The sequence below is a fragment of the Lactuca virosa genome, chromosome 6 (genome assembly GCF_052849685.1).
Source record: "Lactuca virosa cultivar CGN04683 chromosome 6, Lactuca_virosa_CGN04683_v6, whole genome shotgun sequence".
Classification (NCBI taxonomy): Eukaryota; Viridiplantae; Streptophyta; class Magnoliopsida; order Asterales; family Asteraceae; genus Lactuca; species Lactuca virosa.
In genome coordinates this window covers 264,186,301-264,210,439 of record NC_136431.1, presented here as the reverse complement: position 1 = coordinate 264,210,439, position 24,139 = coordinate 264,186,301, and the positions used below count along the sequence as shown (strand labels likewise).

Sequence of the window (24,139 nt, the reverse complement as noted above, 5' to 3'; positions counted from 1 at the left end):
GCATTTTTATGATTTTTAGGGTTTTTTGTTTTTCATAGAACGTAAACCTATATATATATATATATATATATATATATATATATATATATATATATATATGTTGTAGTTCTTATTAGGAAAAATGTTTATAAGATATATAATGACAAGGCCACAATATATGTATATATATATTTGGTGTGGTATGCGACCTCAAAAGATCCAAATTAGTCGTGTAATCATATCGTATATAAGTTATCTAATAAAAATTATATAACAACACTAAATATATATAAATTTATACATATGACATGTAACATTTCCAAATACCAATTAATAGCATATATAACAAATTGGACACTTATTATGTATAAATATTCAATTCTTCATATATCTGTATAAACATACGTATGTGTCAATTTTTAATTTAACAACCAACTGTTTAACAAATTATTAAATTTTACATTTCTAACATATGGATTTCAATTTATATACATATTATACAAATTTATGTAACAAACTCATAACAAATGAAAAAATAAATTATATTGGTTTGTAAAAATCTTAAATATACATGTGTATACAAGAGGAAAACACCAAAAATACATACCAAATCAAACAAATACACACAAATACATACCCAATTAAATCAATACATCAATACACATAAAATGCATACTTATTGAACTAATAGAATGTTTACAAGATTAACCAAAAATAAACAAAATTTGACAGGCAAGGTAATAGTTTCTTCCGAGTTTCATTTGTATCATTTTATACAAAGAAACACTCAAAAGGAAATGAATTCTTGCACTCCACTGTTTTCTTTCCTTCCCACGTTTTACATTCACCTGTAGTACTGCTCCCACACATGTATGTGGAAAACACTGTGTGGTATTGCTTCTACTCATCAACTACTGATTCACAAACAATCCAACAACAATTGAACCCTTACAGTAAAAATTGATCGATCCTTTGTATCTGCTTGCATCTTCATTCCCAGCCAAAAACAAATGGATTCTTCCTTCCCATCAAATTCACAGCAGAAAAACCATTGAATCCTTCCCCTCTTCCCCTGTCACAAACAAACCCAAACATCAATTTGGTTTCTTCCATCGATATCTATCAAAAAAGAACAAATAAAAAACAAGGAAAGAAAGAGGAACCCTTACCTGTGTTGATAGCTGCTGCGTTTCCCGAATCAACAAACAGCCACGATCGAACTCCCCTCCACCACCCATACGACAGAAAACTTGAAACCACCGGTCTCTAACTAGCGTCATCGCAGCACCACCGAGACCGACGACCGAACCCTCGTACCCTCCTCTTCCCCTCCCCTCGAGCAAACCCACCGAACACCCCGTCATCGTCGCTGCTGCTGCTCGCGACGCCTCCTAGACCCCCTTCGGACCTCTTTCCCCTTTGCAACTACTTCCAAGACAGAAGACGAGCAGCCCCGCTGCTTCGTCTCTTCCTTCTCGTCCGAGGTCACAGCCGCCTCGCTGCTTCGATCCTTCTCCTTCTTCAGTCTAGTCGAACCCCGGAGGCCATCACCGATTGCGAGTCGAGCGACGAACCTTCGTGCTCCCTTTCGACCCATCGATTGTTCGTTCACGTTTGCCATTCATCTGTGTTCTTCGTGTCGACTGCTTTCAATTGTAGCTTTCCATTTCTTTTGCCCGATCAAACAAAGAAACGGGGGCTTAAAAACCCTAATTTAATTTAGCTTGTGAAAGGACCAAAATACCCCCACTGTTAAATATTTATTCAAAATCAGTCCAAATCCCCAAATAAGAATCCCATTTATTCAAAAACAACCCATACCTTGAAAATTATCAGCCAAAACGGTCCCATTTATTCAAGAAGTTACATACCAGCCCCTATAATTTGTTCAAGTTACAAAATAGTCCCTCCTTGAATTATTTTAACCAAATCAGTCATATTTTGGTTATCTAAATTACCAAACAACCCCCAATAGTTTGTATTTGTTACGAAATGGTCCCGAGAGTATGTCAAAGTTCAAGAATGGTGGATTTGTGGTTTTTCACGTCAAGCTTCCAAAAAATTAACAAACTCCGAACAACTTGTACTCACGCTTCAAGGGTGAGTGCTTACGACCATTTTTAATATTTTAATTATTTCGGGGGAATACATGTATCTAAATATTTTGTTTATACAAATCAATTTCCTTTTTATGTAAAAATACAATAAATCTAGTGTATAAAAATATTATTATTTAACAATTGCCATATTGTTACGAATAAACTAGCATAAATTTTTCGTATACGTATTATGGTTATTTTATCGTGGAATAACCATTTCACATAACAAATACTACACGATACAAAATTTTATGATTTTATGTGACATTGCATATTATAACAAGCACGTTATGAAACTCTATAGTATTTCAAGAATTCAAGCTATTACTATGCATGTTTATCTATATCTTCAGTACACAACATTTATACATGTGCATATGTTCATTAATTTGAAACATTCATTTTTATAAAAGCGAGCACATTACACTTTTACATAAATGTCAAACATACTCGACTTTTATAAACCATACACAACGATATTCATTATACCTAGTGACTTAATCACAATTAAGTTAGGGTTGAGAGTTATTCACAAACTTTTTAGTTAAGGTCTTTTTAGTGAGACATTATTCATTAGCTGAGTTTAAACACTTTGCCTACCCACACTACTAGGACCGTTAATCTTCGGAGCGAGATACATATGTATAGATCTATACGGGGTTGTCATCCCTACCTGCGGTTGCTAGCTACAACCCTCGACCGATCAATCGAAGTGGGTGATAGGTGTCTACAATTTTTACTACAACGTCCAATGAAGTGTTGTAGGGGGTACACTCAATTCATATAGCTCAGTTATAGGACTCACTATAAACATTAACTAATATATATATATATATATATATATATATATATATATATATATATATATATATATATATATCACTACAACCATGAGTTTGGTTGCTTTCAAAACTATTTTAAGTATGGAATTACTTATGTAACAATACAGTTTGGTTTTCAAATATATTCAAAGATTCATTACAAACACGTATTTTAAGTATGGATTTACTTATATAGAGATACATTTTGGCTTTTAAAGACTCATTGCAAACACTGTTTCAGCTATTGTTATTCATACAATTATAATACTTTTTGGACTTATTAAAAAAATTATTGCTTTTAGTAGAAAACCTGTAACACTCACTAACCTTGTGTTGACCCTCAAAACTACATGTATTCTCAGGAAATCACTAAACATACATTCAAGACTGATTGGATTACACGTGACCTAGTTTACTTGGTGTTGTATTATAAGCCTATCTATTAAGGCAATTCATGTATTATTATTATTTGTAAAAAACCTTGTATTCAAATATCAAGATGGAACACGAATGCTATTTTGTTTATTGTTGTACTTGTGCTATATATTCAGTTTACCCGTGATCCATGAACTTAGTCGCACAACCCGACGTGTTCAGCTGCCTCGGCCGGGGGTGTGACATATGCCGCCACCGGCGTCACCATGCACCCGTTGCCGTCTTGCACCCTTCAGCCTTCGAAGAAGCCTCGATCAGTCGATGCCTCCGACGACCTCTGGGCAGCCTCCACTTCTCTGCTATTTATTGTTGCCGTCGTCAACCACCGCCGGCCGCCGTACACTGCCACTGGTGATTTTTTCTGGTTTTTTTTTCCGGTGGTTTTCCGGCCATTTTCCAGATCTGATTCAAGGAGTTCCAGGCCCTTTTTTGACTTCTCGTAGACGAAACCTTGTCCGGTTGATTTCAAACACTTTATGACTTTTCCGACAAAAATGCGGTTTTTAAAGCGTGCTTCGAAATTGAGTTTCACGGCTCCATTTGCAAACATTTTCTAATTTTCGGGGGAGAATGCATGCATATAACTGTTATTTATTATTTATATAAACTTAAATGACTATTTATGGTTTATGTAAATTTAAACTATTATTTATCCATTTTATAAACATATATTTATTTAAAACTGATATTTACACTGTTGAAACTCTGTTTACATAACTTGTACAATAATTATGCACTGTCGAAACTCTATAAAAACATTTATAGTAGTTTTACTGTCGAAACTTTGATAACAACACACTTATAGTTGTTGTACTGTCAAAATGTCACACCCCAAAACCGGAATGGCGGAAACGTTCAGGGGTGGAGGACGTCATGTACAGTATCACAACAAAGTATAGTAGTAAACAAGCAACAACATCATCCATTGCATTAATAATATAATTTCATACAAGTGTGTTCGGTAAAGTTATAAGACACCAAAAATGTAAATCAAAATATGAGATGAGTCTTGAACGTGCTCCATTTTCTCAAAAGCCTGGCATCGGTACTTGTCTACTGATGACCTGAGAATACAAGTTATTTTGAAAGAGTTGATCAGCTTTAAAGCTGGTGAGTTCATAAGCATTTTAGTGTCATTGTTTGTTATGAAAGTATTTGTATGTACTTGTTGTATAAGTTTGTAAATGTTTGTATCTCCTAGAAAATCCTATATTTTCTACTAAACGTAGCCTTCTACCAAGGCATCAAATGAAATGTATGTTTGTTTCTTGTTAAAGTGTGTATTTTCCCAAGTATGACTATCATTAACCAAAAATATAGTTTTACATTATCTTTTATGTGAAAAGATCACAATGTGAATGCAATGGGAAAATAATAAAGTACTGTAGTGTTGTATTATAGTAACTACTGCTGTACTACTTACCTTAAATCAATTGTTACTTAAAGTAACATGTGATATGCCTGTACCATACTACTGACTAAAAACACGACGATGAAAGACGTCCGAAGAAATGACATTTGGCACCCGTAGACTTGCAAGTCCCACTATAGCGAGCAGCAAGGTGTAGGATAGTCAATCCAATATAGATCTATACACAAATTCAACGCTCTCCTTCTAGGAGACTCTGGATACAAAACAAGCCATGACAGGTGATGCCATGCCCCGTTACATGGCTCACATTTCTGTTGTAATGTTCTTGTATATGTATTGTATGTACTAGTGTAATGTATGTTCTCTCTGTCTAGTATGCTCTGTTTGTTTCTCATCATAGTATGCTTTATCTGTATGTTATTGTTTGTTTCTCATCATAGTATTCTCTATCTGAATGTTATTGTTTGTTTCTCATCATAGTATTCTCTATCTGAATGTTATTGTTTGTTTCTCATCATAGTATTCTCTACCTGTATGTTATTGTTTGTTTCTCATCATAGTATTCTCTATCTGTATGTTATTGACTCATGCATGAACTAACTCATTGTATGTTTCATTGTTCTAGTATTAGTATTAGTAACTTCCTAAACTATACCTATTATAGTTTACTAGTAATGTTGTTTGTATGTATGAACATGATTGTATACCTTTGCTACTCAAAGGTATTGAACTAAATAAAGGAATCTTTTATATCTATACACATATACATAATATATAACTAAGATTCAAACGACCTTCGGACAAATAACCGATACCCTAAGTCCACAACCAAACAAGGAACAGGAAGCAAGGCGAGCTATCAGTCCTAAGTCCTTTCAATCCTACTTATATAACTATATCTATATAGATATGCATTTGACAAAGTATAAGTTTAAATGAGTTTGAATAGAAAGTATTTAAGATGTAAAAGTATTTGATAACCATTTGAAGTAGTTTTGTTTGATAAAACAACTAATTGAATATCAAATCCTTTGTTTGATAGTTATTAATCACATGTGATTGATATAATAACTATAATGTTTCAACTTGTATTCCCCCCATAAAAGCATTTAAAATCATTTAAAAGGTAGATTAAGGGGTATGAACTCACCTGTAGTGAGTGGTTTGGATGAACGGATGGTATAGGATGCTAAGTGTCAAGTGAAGACTTGAGCACACACACGAATTCTATTTAACATATATTGACACATATATGTATCCAATTAGTCAATTAACAACTAATTAATCAAGTAAAGACACCCTAAAACATGGATAACACTTTGATTCAAGTGCTAGGAGTACATTAGGGTTGCATCTAAGGGTTGTAGGGCTTTGCTTTTGAGTTTACGGTCCAAGAGTAAACTCTTCATGAGTTTATGGCCTAGGGTTTGCGGCCATAGTGGGTTTACGGCCGTAAACCCATGGTAACTTCTACCATTTTGATGTTTAAGGTCCTTAGTTCAAGTTGGAAGGGTTCTAGACCAAGTTTTAAGCCTTAGGAAGGAATAGTGGCACTAATGCACCACTTTGTAGAGTTTACGGCCCATGGTCATTACCCATGAGTTTACGGTCGTAAACTCATGTGTGCTTGATTCTTTTGTTTGCTTAAGGTCCTATACTCCTCATGGAAGTGATCTAGACTTGGTTCCAAAGCTTTAGAAGGGACTAGGGATCATAATGGCCCTTTCATTAGAGTTTACGGCCCAAGGAGATTGCCTTGGCCGTAAACACTTATGATCTTGTGTTTCTTGATGTTTTCTAGTTGTTTAACAAGTGTATCAAGCCAATATCAAGCTAAGGTAAGAGTACTTACAATATAGAAGCTTGTAAGGGGGTCCACGGCCCAAGAACACTAGTGTGTGTTCTTGGTGTTCTTGGTGAAATGAAGAACACTTGAAGATCTAAGAAAATGGAATGATTTCGTGGATGAAATCATGTAAGATCACTAGATAATGGAAGATCTCAACTAATCAAGGAAAGAAACACTTACAATCTTGAAGATCTTAAAGAAAAGTCGGATGATACTTGAGAGAGAATGAGTTCTTGGCTTGAAAATGGTAAAAAGTGAATAAAATGACTAAGTGTCATATTTATACTCCTTAGAGTTTACGGCCGTAAACTCCATGTTTGGGCCGTAAACTCCAAACTCTTGGAGTTTTGGGACTTAAATGTTGTACATTTAACTCTAGAGTATATTTCCTATTTTTACCTCTTGAAGTACTAGGCTTTAGAACACTCAAACTGACTCTAAACAGCTTAGAAGTTAGCAGAAACAAATCTGATTTCTATTGAAGTGAATGGTTGTACAGAATAGAAATTTCGGGTTGTCACATCATCCACCCGTTAGAGGGAATTTCGTCCCGAAATTAGAGTTTAAGAAAATAAGTAGTTACTAATAACTAAGTAAAAAGATGAGGGTATTTCAGTTTCATTTGATCCTCGCGCTCCCAAGTGAATTCAGGTCCTCGCTTGGCGTTCTAGCGAACCTTCACTATCGGGATTGTAACAACCAGAATCAGAAAGACCAAGAAAAAAAAGGAAAGGCTCTAAGTCAAGAGTCAACTCGTCGAGTCCAGGGAGGAACTCGACGAGTCGGAGCGGGATCCGGGGCATAGAGTAAGTGACCGACTCGGCGAGTCGGCTAGTGGACTCGGCGAGTCTGGTCTGGGCGAGAAAAACCCTAATCCCGGGGGTTGTGCCATATTTAAAGAACATTACATCCCTTCCCCAACCTCTTTACTCCCCTTTTGAGATCCAGAAACCCTAAATCGTGAGTGAGAGCCCTTGGAAGCAATTTAGAGCCAAAATTAGTGATTTTGGTGGAAAGGGGCTTGAAGATCAAGAGGCTTGCTGCAAAGGAGTGGTGTAGATCCAAGATCTACTTCAGTTGGAGCATATATTGGAGGTAATAAGCTGTTGCTTTGGCTTTATTGCAAATAGATCTATCTTATGTTTGAGATTTGGGGCATTTTGGGCATGATTGAGATCTATGTCGAGTTAGAGGCCTAGATCTAAGGTTGCTACCTCAGATCTAGACTTGTGATGGTCCAGAAGGTCATAAAGTTCATGTCAATAAGTTATTGGTGAAGCCTCTTTGTCTTAAACCCTAGCCCTTGAGTGTTTTGGGCCTTTAGCTCCTTGGTTTCACGTAAAGTTTGCAACTTTATGTGGGGGATAGACTGTAGAAGAGTGGATCTATGGATTGGAGCCCCTGCATGGCTCGAAAAGCCACTGTATGGATTGAGAATTGGAGAGACTCGACGAGTCACATGGGTGTACTCGACGAGTTGTATGAATATATGCATGGACTCGGCGAGTTGGAAGAACAACTCGGCGAGTCTGTTGAAGATTGCCTAGGACTCGGCGAGTCTGTTCTTGGACTCGACGAGTCAGGTCGCAGAACCCCCAACCTCTTCTAGTTAAGACGCAGATCAGTGAGTTGAGTGGTGACTCAGTGAGTTGGACAGGATGGGACTCAGAGATCATTGAACTCGACGAGTCCTGGGGTGACTCGGCGAGTTGGGTCGTATTTTGAGAGCTTCTGAGTTTAAGGACTCGGCGAGTCTTCGGGTTGACTCGGCGAGTCGAGTCAACTGGAAGGTTGACTTTGACCAGGACTTTGACTTTAACCAGAGTTGACTTAGTTTGACTTCTAGAGTTCAGTTTGGAGCTAAGTGTTTTATTGATATTAGTAGCTCGGGGAGCTAGTGGAGCAGCGATTCAGAAAGTGGTCAGACAGCAGCCAGAGGGTTATCAACAAAGTTCAGCAGTGCGAGGTGAGTCTCCTCACTGTTTGTATGGGTCTACGGCCACAATGCCGACCCATTTAGTTTATGTATGGTAGGAAGACCCGGGGGTTAGCCCTAGGCATTATGCATGAAAGACCAGGAGGAGGCTCCTGGCACACAGTATGTTATTATGTATGGTAGGAAGACCCGGGGGTTAGCGCTAGGCATTATGCATGAAAGACCAGGAGGAGGCTCCTGGCACACAGTATGTTATTATGTATGGTAGGAAGACCCGGGGGTTAGCCCTAGGCATTATACATGAAAGACCAGGAGGTGGCTCCTGGCACACAGTATGTTATTATGTATGATAGGAAGACCCGGGGGTTAGCCCTAGGCAATATATATGAAAGACCAGGAGGTGGCTCCTGGCGCACTGTATGCTATTGTGTATGAAAGACCAGGGGGTGGCTCCTGGCACACTATATGCGGAGTAGCCTAGTAGAGTAGTCTGTATAGTTGTCTTTGTGATACTTGCATGAAATACCAAGGGGTGACCCTTGGCACTTGTCTGTAAGACCCAGGGAGTGGCCCCAGGCTTGACCAGGAAGACCACGTGGAGCCCGTGGCATAACCGCAAGACTATGTTTGGCACATAGCACCTTAGCAAGACTATGTTTGGCACATAGCACCTTACTTGATTATGGATATGTTGGTTATGTATGGCTCTTGGCTATGTATGGCATGTATGGGTCAGTTGGTTTGTATGGTATGTGGTATCTGGGGAACTCACTAAGCTTCGTGCTTACGGTTTTCAGTTTTGGTTTCAGGTACTTTGTTTTCAAGGAAAGGAGCCGGTTCGATCGCAGCGCATCACACTATGTTTTCCGCACATGAGATCTTTGGGATCACACTCTGATATGGTTTTATGATAATATGCTTTGATTACTGACACTTTGTCTTAACACGAGATATTATTATGAATGTTTTATACTGATGGTTTATGTAATAACTTATTTAAAAATGAAATTTTTGGCCTTGAATTTTGGGATGTTACAAGTTGGTATCAGAGCCCTGGTTTGAGGGATTCAGACACACCCTCGGGGTGTCTGGACTCAAATCGAGGGATTAAAAGCTTTTTACAAGAAAATGGTTTTCTAAAATATGAGTTAAAGGACTTTTGAGAAAGAACGAAGTGTGTGATGTGCGCGACCGGCCGAGCTCAAGTAAGTTTACCCCAAGATACCCATACAAGTTTATATTATGGTTACCAGTTTCAGTAGAACAGCATGCTAGAATAGGACTAAGGATCTAGGAATGATGCCTTATGTGCCTGCTTTATGTGCTTTAGCTTATGAGAATTGCATGCTAGTATTGAGTAGACAGCAGTAGGATAGCCTGTTTAGGTTATACCTGATAGTATGAGCTTAGAATTGTATGCTGGTGCAGTTTCCTGTTATGAGGATAGGATTGCTTGAGATCGTTCCCTTTGTCTGAATGCTGCTTGCTTTGTGCTTTGTGGGACTCTGAGTGATGAGAGTTAGCCATTAGGTGAATACGTCACGTCACATGTGATCAGGATTGAATAATCTCAGAGTGCTGGATTTGGCCCTATTGCGCAGCTCTCGTTTGAGTCTAACCGTTGTAGGGACGAGTGTTTTACTCGAAGGATTATCTGAGCCTCGTCACATGTGATGGTATTCAGGTGATAACTAATTGGCATTACAAGGAGGCCTTCAGCAGCTGAGGATTGGTTTGGGTAGAGCCAAAGATTTATCTAGGGCAAGCCTAGGATGAGAGTAGCAGAGATCAGTAGTAGTGAAAGGGACTTGGTAAAGTTGAAGCAACCCTTGAGGAAAGTACAGATAGATGTGGAAGGTAGTATGGGCCCGTACTACTGGAAGCTGAGGATCCATACTCGAGTCAAGGAGGGCCGAGATGGAACCAGGAATCTTGGATAATGTGTGAGACCTGTCGGGGTATGTTTTGATCCAGACATTTATGTGTTTATCTCCAGTATGGTGACCACGCGACATGGAGCAGGAGGCTCAGGATCTGGATCAGGATCGGGCTCGGGCGCGGGATCCGAGCAAGTTGATGATGGATTACGCGAGTTCATCGCGTCTGAGATTACGAGAGGCATCCTTGAGGCGACCCCAGTCATTTTCGGGTTGATCAAGGAGGGGATCATTGAGCTGATGGAGGATCGCCTCCGAGCTTTCAGGAGTGATTTGGCGTCTGGCCAGGCGAGTACGCGCACACTGTCCTTCAAGGACTTCAGAGGGAGTGGTGCGCCAGACTTCCACGGGGTGAAGGACCCCATTATTGCCAGAAGATGGATTGCAGACATTGAGTCTTCACAGTTGACGAGCTTTTGTCCTGAGGGGTCGAAGGTTCGATTTGCTGCAGGGTGCTTGAGGGGCAGAGCTAGAGACTGGTGGGAGTCAGTTGGTGATTCCTTGGGAGCCTCAGCCATTGAGGCTATGACTTGGTCCGACTTCGTGACCAGGTTTAGGGCGGAGTTTGCGCCGGCTGTGGAGCTTCAGCAGCTGGCCAGGGAGTTCCTAGACATGAGACAGACGACGGAGTCGGTGGCGGAGATTACTGCCAAGTTCCGGGAGAGGGCCTTATTGGTTCCTCAGTATGCAAGGGATGAGGAGATGCGGAGGACCCGCTATCATGACATGTTGAGAGCTGATATTCAGGAGCATGTTAGCTTCTCGGCATGCCCGACCCTGGACTCTATGATTGCCAGGGCGCGGGAAAGGGAGATTGATTTGGAGCACATTGCGAAGAGGAGGTCAGATCAGACGTATAATTTGGAGGGTCCCGGGAAGAGACCCAAGACTTCAGATCAACGATTAGTAAGTCGGCAGGTCCGAAGTCAGTGTAGCACGTGCGGGAAACCACATGAGGGAGTTTGTCGTTCCAGGGGTTCAGGCTGCTACAAGTGTGGCAGTGATGGTCGCGTCAGCAGGGACTGCCCACAGGGGTCAAGCCCATTATGTTTTCACTGCAATCAGGTGGGACACAAGAAGGTCGACTGCCCGACGGTGAGGGGAGGAGCAGGGAGTGCGTCTGCCCCAAAAACTTCGAGGTTTACGGATGGGTGAGAGGGTAGGGCCTTGCAGTGACAGATGAGGGAGATCTAGATTACAACAGGGAATGTTGCAGGTACGTATCTATGGCTATTTTCGTACCTATGTGTATTAGGGTTGTTCTTACCCCGGACTCAGGTGATAGTATGTATGAGTTGTCTCTCTGCTTGTATTCGGATTGTACTTTCAGAATTGTCATATGCCAATTGCATACCGGGAACTATTAGTAGCTAGTGTAGGGTCATCCCTCACTTCGGGATCGAAGTGTCCAGTATTATCTCGATTATGACCAAAGCGGTTCAGGAGCGTTGCGTGGAGGTTGGTGGACAGAGTCCATGGAGTAGCCCTCCACCATCATTAGGGTTTGGTGGTTCTAGTCTTAGTACTTGGGATGGCTTTTGGAAGCATCAAAGGAAGTGGTCTATCACTGATGGGGTTGCTCTGAGCATTAGTCTTTCGGACCTTAAAGGCATTAGTTGGAGCTCAGGGGATTATCAGTATCGGGGATGCAGGAGGTGTTCATCTAGTACCCGGTAATCGTACGGTATTTGAAGTGGACTAGTGATGGATCGCTAGCGGCATCAAGGCGATGGTAGTTATCATGCCTTTTGTGCAAGGGAGGAAGGAATGGAAATCCTCGGGTTTCGCAGGCAGGAAAGACTTAGCTGAAGCTAAGTGGGGGAGAAACAATCATGTTATGGGAGTAGAAGCGGTTTTGAAACTAGGATAAGTTTCGCTCTCCTGTCAGGAAGGAAGACGGCCCAGGTGGCTATATGAATTGAGGACAGTGCGAATTGGAAGTTTGGAAAACTTTCCAATTGTGAGACCTCATTCTCGAGATGTCTGGTAGCAGATTGCAGAGGAATCATTTGGGAGTTCCAGTTGGGACATGAGTACCACTTGGGGGTACTAGATTGTGCTTGTATGCTCGACTATGGGTTAGTCGTAGCATCCACTAGCAGCCAGTCGGTGTGGAAGGGTGTTGTCAGACTACCGGATGGCCGTAGCATTCACCAGTGGTCAGATAGTAAGAAGAGTGTGGTAAGACTGCGGGGCGGTCCGTAGCAATGGTTAGCAGATAGCGTCGAAGAGTGGTGCGACTGTGGTGTGGCCCGTAGCATTAGTTTAGTAAGACTGCGGTGTGGCCCGTAGCATTAGTTTAGTAAGACTGCGGTGTGGCCCGTAGCAATCATATGTGAGTATAGTTAGACTACGGTGTGGCCCGTAGCATTAGTTTAGTAAGACTGCGGTGTGGCCCGTAGCAATCGTATGTGAGTATAGTTAGACTGCAGTGTGACCCGTAGCATTAGTTTAGTAAGACTGCGGTGTGGCCCGTAGCATTAGTTTAGTAAGACTGTGGTGTGGCCCGTAGCATTAGTTTAGTAAGACTGCGGTGTGGCCCGTAGCAATCGTATGTGAGTATAGTTAGGCTGCGGTGTGGCCCAAAGCACTGGTTTAGCAAGACTGCGGGGTGGCCTGTAGCTTTAGTTGGCTGGCAGCGCAGAAGTGTTATAAGACTATGTGGGTGGCTGTAGCATTCACTAGTTGACAGAGTGAGTATAGTAAGACTACGGGGTGGCCCGTAGCATTCGTCGGTCCCTATTCGCTAGTGCGAATGTATCAGGTATGTGATTCAGTGGGAGGGTTTTTCAGATAGTTAAGTTCAGGACGGGGCAGCCGCCCGGATGTGAGTGGGCCACATTATGATTGGGTTCGGAAGGCGGTAGGCCATTGGGGACCAAGAGTGGTGTAAGACTGCGGGTAAGCCGTGGCATTCATTAGTAGCTTAGTTCGCGGAGTGTGGGCGGGGGCCCGTATCTCCGAGGTGGCATGGGGGAAACCGGTATTCTGGGTAATGGTAGATCAGTTGGGACCAGGGCGGTCTCGGTTTATCCGGTAGGCGGATGGGAGTCAACAGGACTACAGACAGGAATGATGGTAAGGGATTCGGTGTGAAAAACCGTGAGCTGATCGGATGATGCTAAGCTGCTCATCGCGGGATTGAATGATCTCAGAGTAAAGGATTTGGCTCGGTGACGCCGTTCTCGTCTGAGCCTTAAACGTAGCAGAGAGGGATCTGCTACCCGAAGGATTGTCTGAATTCTCACGATTGGGTGGAGCTTTCAGTATTGGAGCATTGTATGGGGGTTATTCCGTGAGTATTGGTATGATGGCCAGCACTAGGAGTGGTCGGGATTGCGGTTTCAGCAGAGGATCGGTCCTCGAAGGAAATTGGGAAGGTTGTTGCTTGTGAAAAGTGCATTAGAAAGGCCAGTGACAGAGTAGGGTAAAAGGGTAAACCCCTTGCGAATCAAGGGTAAGTGTATCCGGAGTATCGGTATGTTTACCGGTTGGATAAAAGTGTTGTACTCGAAGGTAGTAAGTAACGGGTTATTCTGAAGATGACATCTTCAAGGTTTGGATCGGATGGGCGGAGTGTGTACCTTGTGGTAAGTGGCGACCAGATGGTAAGGTAGTTCGCCGTGGCAGACTTCGAGGACGAAGTCTAGTTTAAGTGGGGGAGTGTTGTAACAACCAGAATCAGAAAGACCAAGAAAAGAAAGGAAAGGCTCTAAGTCAAGAGTCAACTCGTCGAGTCCAGGGAGGAACTCGACGAGTCGGAGCGGGATCCGGGGCATAGAGTATGTGACCGACTCGGCGAGTCGGCTAGTGGACTCGGCGAGTCTGGTCTGGGCGAGAAAAACCCTAATCCCGGGGGTTGTGCCCTATTTAAAGAACATTACATCCCTTCCCCAGCCTCTTTACTCCCCTTTTGAGATCCAGAAACCCTAAATCGTGAGTGAGAGCCCTTGGAAGCAATTTAGAGCCTAGATAAGTGATTTTGGTGGAAAGGGGCTTGAAGATCAATGTAACGACGTAATTTTTCAAAACAATTTTTCATTTTTAAAACATACTTTCATTCACACGATAATCATAAAAACATAATGTGTCCACTGTATCATAACAAACATGTCCCAAGATCTCATATACATAAATCCTCTCAGTGTGTACGGATCACGCTGGCGCCTTTCCACGGTCCTCGCTAGTACCTGAAACACATATCACAACAACTGTAAGCATAAATACTTAGTGAGTTCCCCAAAATACCACACACCCCACAAACGCCTTTCCAGGCCATAACTCTGTAGGATCTTCCGATCCATGTGTCTCAGGGGACTTCCATCCTAAATCCCGGTAGACCTTCCGGTCCTACCCGTAACGACCTTCCGGTCCATAACCTCTTGACCTTCCGGCCCATATCATCTTGACCTTCCGGTCCATATCATCTTGACCTTCCGGTCCATACCATACATAACATACGTAGCACATACATATCACATAACCGCATATAGCACATACATCTCGTAGCATACAAGACCTTCCGGTCACACTTATCACATAATCGCATATAGCACATACATCATAGCATACAAGACCTTCCGGTCACACATAGGTACCCTTCCAGGTACAATATAGTGAGAAGACTCACTTTGATGAAGTCGGATAAACTCTCGTGCTCAACGTCCCGACTTAGCCTCCTCCTATTATTCAAATAACATTCCCGATCAATACTCTCTCATGGTCTCATCTCTACAGACTGGGTAGAAGGCCATTCTACCCTTCCCTACACTCTCCTGAATCAGTCTTGACCAGAACCCTAAAGTCAACGAAAGTCAACGGTCAAACTTTAACCCGACTCGCCGAGTGCACTAGGGTGACTCGGCGAGTACACGCCTGCCCTCTTCGCCCCTGGTCCTCTCTTGACTCGCTGAGTCAACCCTATACTCCACGGGTCATCACAGGTTGCGAGTCGCGGGGCAACCCGACTCGAGCTCATGGACTCGGCGAGTTCATCCCATGCTCACACTCAAATGACCTTCTGAGGTCAGATCTGTTCCTCTAATCCATAGATTTGACCTTCCCAAGCTCAATAAACACGCAAAGGTTCGAACTTGATGCTCATGCAACGTCCAAATGACTCTACTTGAAGATTTAGCCCCAAATACAACATCCTAAGTCCATTTCTCCCATAACTCATCATAAAGCAAGATGGATAAGGCTCTCTGGATCACTATGGATCCAGATCCGAAGTCTAGCATGATAAGGGACCATATTCCCAACAAATCAATCCAATAAAGGGTATAGAAAACCCTAGATCCATGGATTCTTTAACAAAACAGAGAAATGATCGATATTCTACCTCAAGGATGATGTCCTTTGCTTGCAATCCACAAATAAGCAACCTCCTTGGCCTCCTCCAAGCTGGAATCAACTTCTTCTTGCAAAACAAACCCCCAAAGGTCCAATAATGGCTTCTTCTCTCTCACAAACGCTCAAGCACTATTAGGGTTTCTCTCAAGGGTCTGGTAGCCGCAAATGGTGGCTATAAGGGTCCTTAAATAGGTCCCAAACCCGAGAAATTAGGGTTTCATTAAACAACGTGGACTCGCCGAGTCCACGTATGGACTCGCCGAGTCCTTCATTAAATCAGACCAAAACATCGCGATCCCACTCGGCGAGTCTGGGCGCCTACTCGCCGAGTCCCTCTCTAAAATTCAATATAAAATACTTAAAATAAGATACCTGGGAATCCGGATGTTACAATTCTCCCCCACTAGAATCAGACTTCGCCCTCGAAGTCCTGCTCGGCAAACAACTCTGGATGCTGCTCCCGTATCTCTAACTCCGGCTCCCAGGTCCGTTCGGACCCTTTCCGATGTTGCCACTGGACCTGCACCAGGGACACTTCCTTGTTCCTCAGAACCTTGATCTTCCGATCCCGAATCGCGATTGGTCTCTCAGCATAATTCAGGCTCGCATCCACCTGAATATCCTCCAGCGGTACCACTGTCGACTCGTCGGCTATACACTTCCTCAACTGAGACACATGGAAGGTATCGTGAATCTGGCTCAACTCCGCAGGTAGCTCTAACCGATATGCTACCTTGCCCACCCTCGTGGTCACCCTAAATGAACCGATGTACCGGGGCCCCAGCTTGCCCCTCTTCCTGAATCGGATCACTCCTTTCCAAGGAGATATTTTCAGGAGTACGAAGTCTCCCACCTGAAACTCCAGCTCGGATCGTCGCCGATCCGCATAACTCTTCTGACGACTCTGAGCCGTCAGTAACCTCTGTCTAACTTGCTGTATCTGCTCTGTCGTCTGAAGCACTATCTCGGTGCTACCCATCACACGCTGCCCTACCTCTCCCCAACAAATGGGAGTCCGACACCTCCTCCCATACAATAGCTCGAAGGGAGGCATACCAATACTAGAATGGTGGCTGTTGTTGTAGGAAAACTCAGCCAACGGCAAGTACGTGTCCCAACTTCCTCCGAAGTCCAACACACATGCTCGAAGCATGTCCTCGAGCGTCTGAATCGTCCGCTCAATCTGTCCGTCCATCTGGGGGTGGTAGGCGGTACTGAAATGCAACCTCGTACCCAACTCCTCGTGGAACTTCCTCCAGAACCTGGAAGTGAAACGTACATCTTGATCTGACACAATCGAGATCGGTACCCCACGACGCGATACCACCTCCCTCACATACAACTCTGCCAACCTCTCAGCAGAAGAGCTCTCACTGATAGCAAGAAAATGCGCGCTCTTCGTCAGCCGATCGACGATCACCCAAATTGCATCGACACCCCTCGCGGTCCTCGGCAATTTGGGGATGAAATCCATGGAAATCTGTTCCCACTTCCACTGGGGAACCTCAAGCGGCTGCAACTTGCCATGCGGACGCTGGTGCTCGGCCTTAACCTTGCGACATGTCAAGCACCTCTCAACAAACCACGCGACATCCCTCTTCATACAGGGGCACCGATAATCTCTCTTTAGGTCCAAATACATCTTCGTGGCCCCGAAATGGATCGAGAACCTCGATCTATGTGCCTCCTCCATCAGAATGGTACGTGCCCCGCCTGCATACGGCACCCAAATCCGACCCTGAAAGGTCATCAGCCCTCGACTATCCGTCACGAACTCGGACACCTACCCGATCATCCGCTCCCTTTTGCAGTTCTCCGGTATCACGGCCTCTGCCTGGGCCTCTCGAATGGTGTCCAACACCGGAGTCATCACTGTCAATCTCAAACAAACATCTCGTATCGGGGCACTCTCCGCCCTGCGACTCAGGGCATCAGCTACAACATTAGCTTTGCCCGGGTGGTACAGGATCTCACAATCGTAATCCTTCACCACATCCAACCATCTCCTCTAACGCATATTCAGGTTGGGCTGATCCATCAGATACTTCAAACTCTTGTGGTCCATGTATATGGTACACCGAACCCTATACAAATAGTGACGCCAGATCTTGAGGGCGAACACCACTGCCCCCAACTCCAGATCGTGGGTGGGATATCTCGTCTTATGAGGCTTCAGCTGCCTCGATGCATACGCTATCACATGCCCTCTCTGCATAAGCACCGTACCCAACCCCGATATCGATGCGTCACAATACACCACAAAATCCTCCATCCCTTCCGGGAGGGCTAACACAGGGGCTTCGCACAATCTCTGGCGAAGTGTCTCAAACGAGGTCTGCTGCTCCGGACTCCATGAAAAAGCAACACCCTTCCGGGTCAACCTGGTGAGAGGCACGGTGATCTTGGAGAAATCTCTGATAAATCTCCGATAGTAGCCGGCCAATCCCAGAAAACTCCTGATCTCAGTGGGAGATCTCGGCACCTCCCAACTCATAACCGCCTCAATCTTGGCCGGATTGACCAAAATCCCATCCTGGTTGACGAGATGTCCCAAGAACTGGACCTCCCGTAACCAGAACTCGCACTTGGAGAATTTGGCGTAAAGCCTCTCCGTCCTCAATACCCCGAGAATCTCTCTCAGATGCTCCTCGTGCTGCTCTCTAGATCTCTAGTACACCAGTATATCGTCGATGAACACGATCACCGAACGATCGAACATCGGTCTACACACCCTGTTCATGAGATCCATGAACGCTGCCGGTGCATTGGTGAGCCCGAAAGGCATCACCACGAACTCGTAATACCCGTAACGAGTCCTGAATGCCGTCTTCTGGATATCCTCCTCGCGCACTCTCATCTGATGATATCCAGACCTCAGATCGATCTTGGAGAACCAAGACGCTCCCTGCAACTGATCGAACAAATCGTCGATCCTCGGTAATGGATAACGGTTCTTGACCGTCAACTTGTTCAACTCCCGGTAATCAATACACATCCGATGTGAACCATCCTTTTTCTTGACAAAGAGGATCGGCGCTCCCCATGGCGAGCTACTCGGCCGAATAAACCCTTTCCCCAGCAGCTCCTGAAGCTGCGAGGATAACTCCTGCATCTCTGGTGGCGCAAGGCGATAAGGCACCTTGGCGAAAGGTGCTGCCCCCGGAACCAAATCAACGCGGAACTCTACCTGCCTCTCGGGAGGCACACCCGGCAACTCCCCGGGAAAAACATCCGGGAACTCGCGCACTATCGCAACGTCATCCACCGAACTTGGCCTCCCAGCGGCCTCTCGTGTGTCCATCACATAGGCTACAAACCCGCTGCAGCCCTGCTGTAAACTCTGTCTCGCTCTGGCAGCCGAACAGAACGCTGACCCACATCGAGTACCCTCGCCGTACACCGTAAGTACTCCCCCACTGTGGTCTCGTATCGTCACCAACTGTCGCTCGCAGTCTATCACAGCCCCAAATCGGCTCAACCAATCCATGCCCATTATGACACATACGTCCCCCATCGCTATCGGGACCAGATCTATCGGGAACTCAACACCGAAGATCTCAAGTACACATCCTCGTATCACCTCCGTAGCATACACCGCTCGCTCGTCAGCTATGGAAACTCGCAGAGGTCGACTCAACACCTCTCGTCTACTACTGATGTGCCGACTAAACGCTATTGACACAAACGATGGACTCGCACCCGAGTCAAACAACACTAAGGCAGGTACAGAACTCACAAGAAAAGTACCAGCCACAACATCGGGCGCTGCGCGGACCTCCTCCGTTGTCAACTGGAAAGCTCTCCCACGAGCCTTCGGTGCCTCGGCCTTCGCTGGCCGAACCTCGGTAACCCTAGCAGCAGGTGCAGATCCCTGTGCTGATCCCTGATGTAACTGCGGGCACTCGGCCTTCCGATGGCCAGTCTGGTTGCAATGAAAGCAGACCATAAATCCCTTGGGGCAATCCTTAGCGATATGCCCCTCCTTGCCACATTTGTAGCAAGCACCCGATCGACAGAACCCATCATGTCCCTTGCCGCACTTCCCGCAAGTGCGGCCCTTCTGGCCTCCAGATCTCGTATCAGCGGACTTGGTCCGCTTGGCTGCCGGCTGAGACTGTGTCGGCCGCCGATCCATCCTCTGGGACTCGGCCTCCTCCCTGGCCTGACTCTCCAACTCAATCTCCCTCTTCCGAGCATTTGCCTGGAGCTCAGCAAATGTCCGGTACGTCGAGTTCGACACGAACTCCCGAATGTCTCTCCTCAGAACGCCCAAATACCGGCTCATACGTGCCTGCTCAGTAGACACCTACTCAGGGCAGAACATCGCCCTCTCATGAAACTTCCGGGTAACCACAGTAACCGAATCAGTACCCTGCTTGAGGGTCAAGAACTCCTGAACCAACCGTTCCCTCTCCACCGGGGGAACATACTCATCTCTGAACATAGTGGTAAACCTCTCCCAGGTCACCGCTGAAATCTCTGTAAGAGTGAAGCTCGCCGTCACGAACTTCCACCAATCCTTCGCTCCCAATCGAAGCTGGTTCAACGCGAACCGTACCCTCAGATGCTCCGGACATGAACACGTGTAGAAGCATCCCTCGATATCAGCAATCCATCTTATCGCAGCAATCGGATCCTGCATCCCATCAAACTCTGGTGGCTTCGTGTTGCTGAACTCCCGAAGCAACAACGAGTCACCTCCCTGAGGTCTGGCAGCAGCCACAGCTGCAGTAGCTGCAGCAGCAGCAGCCTCAGTCACCGTGGCATACCGCTCATCGAAAGTCTCAATCAGTGTGGTCTTGATAGACCCAAACATCTCTGGAATCTCGGCCCTGATCGCCGCCGCCACCTCATCGTGGATCATCTGACGAAGCTCCTCGTCACTTATGCCGCTCGACTCAGGTCTGTGGCGTGTTCCAACCATGATGTCTCTGTAGGACAACATAAATATATCAGAGACTCGCTCGAGCATACTCGCACTCGATACTCAACCCTACTTGTTCCTTAGTACCCAATGGATTCTTACTTAGAGTGCGCACTGCTCCGGTGTCTTCAGTAGTACGGGCCCTATACTACCATCCATACCGTATCAGCATTCACCCTAAGTCCTCCTCCTTGGATCCCAAATCACAAGTACTCTATATCTCATTGGCATAGGCCACCCTTCGGTAGACCTCTCATCAGCTCCTCACTGCTACCTACTCGCTCTCAAGCATCACATAGCAACAAAATCCTTCCTAGGCTAAGGCATCACAAATCAGGCCACTCTAGTGCTAATATGAATACCTAGCCTACTCTAGCATTCATAACATATCATAATATATCTCATAATACATAATGTAAGGGTATTTTGGGAAATCACCGTTCAGGCGCTGGCTGATCGTACACACTGCTTCCTTCTGCCTTTCTCAAAATCTTTTACTCTCTTAGAAAAATTGTTTATTTTATGAAAAACTTTCTCAAATCCTCAGTTTGAGTTCAGATTCATCCGAAGATGCACCCGAATCCCTCAAACCAAGGCTCTCATACCAACTCGTAACGACGTAATTTTTCAAAACAATTTTTCATTTTTAAAACATACTTTCATTCACACGATAATCATAAAAACATAATGTGTCCACTGTATCACAACAAACATGTCCCAAGATCTCATATACATAAATCCTCTCAGTGTGTACGGATCACGCCGGCGCCTTTCCACGGTCCTCGCTAGTACCTGAAACACATATCACAACAACTGTAAGCATAAATGCTTAGTGAGTTCCCCAAAATACCACATACCCCACAAACGCCTTTCCAGGCCATAACTCTGTAGGATCTTCCGATCCATGTGTCTCAGGGGACTTCCATCCCAAATCCCGGTAGACCTTTCGGTCCTACCCGTAACGACCTTCCGGTCCATAACCTCTTGACCTTCCGGCCCATATCATCTTGACCTTCCGGTCCATATCATCTTGACCTTCCGGTCCATACCATACATAGCATACGTAGCACATACATATCACATAACCGCATATAGCACATACATCTCGTAGCATACAAGACCTTCCGGTCACACTTATCACATAATCGCATATAGCACATACATCATAGCATACAAGACCTTCCGGTCACACATAGGTACCCTTCCAGGTACAGTATAGTGAGAAGACTCATTTTGATGAAGTCGGATAAACTCTCGTGCTCAACGTCCCGACTTAGCCTCCTCCTATTATTCAAATAACATTCCCGATCAATACTCTCTCATGGTCTCATCACAGGTCGCGAATCGCGAGGCAACCCGACTCGACTCGTCGAGTCTGCTCATGGACTCGGCGAGTTCATCCCATGCTCACACTCAAATGACCTTCTGAGGTCAGATCTGTTCCTCTAATCCATAGATCTGACCTTCCCAAGCTCAATAAACATGCAAAGGTTCGAACTCGATGCTCATGCAACGTCCAAATGACTCTACTTGAAGATTTAGCCCCAAATACAACATCCTAAGTCCATTTCTCCCATAACTCATCATAAAGCAAGATGGATAAGGCTCTCTGGATCACTATGGATCCAGATCCGAAGTCTAGCATGATAAGGGACCATATTCCCAACAAATCAACCCAATAAAGGGTATAGAAAACCCTAGATCCATGGATTCTTTAACAAAACAGAGAAAGGATCGATATTCTACCTCAAGGATGATGTCCTTTGCTTGCAATCCACAAATAAGCAACCTCCTTGGCCTCCTCCAAGCTGGAATCAACTTCTTCTTGCAAAACAAATCTCCAAAGGTCCAATAATGGCTTATTCTCTCTCACAAACACTCAAGCACTATTAGGGTTTCTCTCAAGGGTCTGGTAGCCGCAAATGGTGGCTATAAGGGTCCTTAAATAGGTCCCAAACCCGAGAAATTAGGGTTTCATTAAACAGCGTGGACTCGTCGAGTCCACGTATGGACTTGCCGAGTCCTTCATTAAATCAGACCAAAACATCGCGATCCCACTCGGCGAGTCTAGGCGCCTACTCGTCGAGTCCCTCTCTAAAATTCAATATAAAATACTTAAAATAAGATACCTGGGAATCCAGATGTTACAATCAAGAGGCTTGCTGCAAAGGAGTGGTGTAGATCCGGGATCTACTTCAGTTGGAGCATATATTGGAGGTAATAAGCTGTAACTTTGGCTTTATTGCAAATAGATCTATCTTATGTTTGAGATTTGGGGCATTTTGGGTATGATTGAGATCTATGTCGAGTTAGAGGCCTAGATCTAAGGTTGCTACCTCAGATCTAGACTTGTGATGGTCCAGAAGGTCATAATCAATAAGTTGTTGGTGAAGCCCCTTTGTCTTAAACCCTAGCCCTTGAGTGTTTTGGGCCTTTAGCTCCTTGGTTTCACGTAAAGTTTGCAACTTTATGTGGGGGATAGACTGTAGAAGAGTGGATCTATGGATTGGAGCCCCTGCATGGCTCGAAAAGCCACTGTATGGATTGAGAACTGGAGAGACTCGGCGAGTCACATGGGTGTACTCGACGAGTTGTATGAATATGTGCATGGACTCGGCGAGTTGGATGAATAACTCGGCGAGTCTGTTGAAGATTGCCTAGGACTCGGCGAGTCTGTTCTTGGACTCGACGAGTCAGGTCGCAGAACCCCCAACCTCTTCTGGTTAAGACGCAGATCAGTGAGTTGAGTGGTGACTCAGTGAGTTGGACAGGATGGGACTCAGAGATCGTTGAACTCGACGAGTCCTGGGGTGACTCGGCGAGTTGGGTCGTATTTTGAGAGCTTCTGAGTTTAAGGACTAGGCGAGTCTTCGGGTTGACTCGGCGAGTCGAGTCAACTGGAAGGTTGACTTTGACCAGGACTTTGACTTTAACCAGAGTTGACTTAGTTTGACTTCTAGAGTTCAGTTTGGAGCTAAGTGTTTTATTGATATTAGTAGCTCGGGGAGCTAGTGGAGCAGCGATTCAGAAAGTGGTCAGACAGCAGCCAGAGGGTTATCAACAAAGTTCAGCAGTGCGAGGCGAGTCTCCTCACTGTTTGTATGGGTCTACGGCCACAATGCCGACCCATTTAGTTTATGTATGGTAGGAAGACCCGGGGGTTAGCCCTAGGCATTATGCATGAAAGACCAGGAGGAGGCTCCTGGCACACAGTATGTTATTATGTATGGTAGGAAGACCCGGGGGTTAGCCCTAGGCATTATGCATGAAAGACCAGGAGGAGGCTCCTGGCACAAAGTATGTTATTATGTATGGTAGGAAGACCTGGGGGTTAGCCCTAGGCATTATGCATGAAAGACCAGGAGGTGGCTCCTGGCACACAGTATGTTATTATGTATGATAGGAAGACCCGGGGGTTAGCCCTAGGCAATATGT

The 24,139-nt window shown here is 44.8% G+C and overlaps 1 long non-coding RNA gene across 1 annotated transcript; it reads right to left on the bottom strand.

Annotated features, from left to right (window-relative positions):
* Nucleotides 1–505: 505 nt before the first annotated feature.
* On the bottom strand, nucleotides 506–1,287 carry LOC145118856 (uncharacterized). Its single transcript, XR_013713521.1, has 2 exons — nucleotides 1,149–1,287; nucleotides 506–1,051 (listed from the first exon to the last, which is right to left on the bottom strand). It is a non-coding gene; the product is annotated as an uncharacterized LOC145118856 (long non-coding RNA).
* Nucleotides 1,288–24,139: the final 22,852 nt, after the last annotated feature.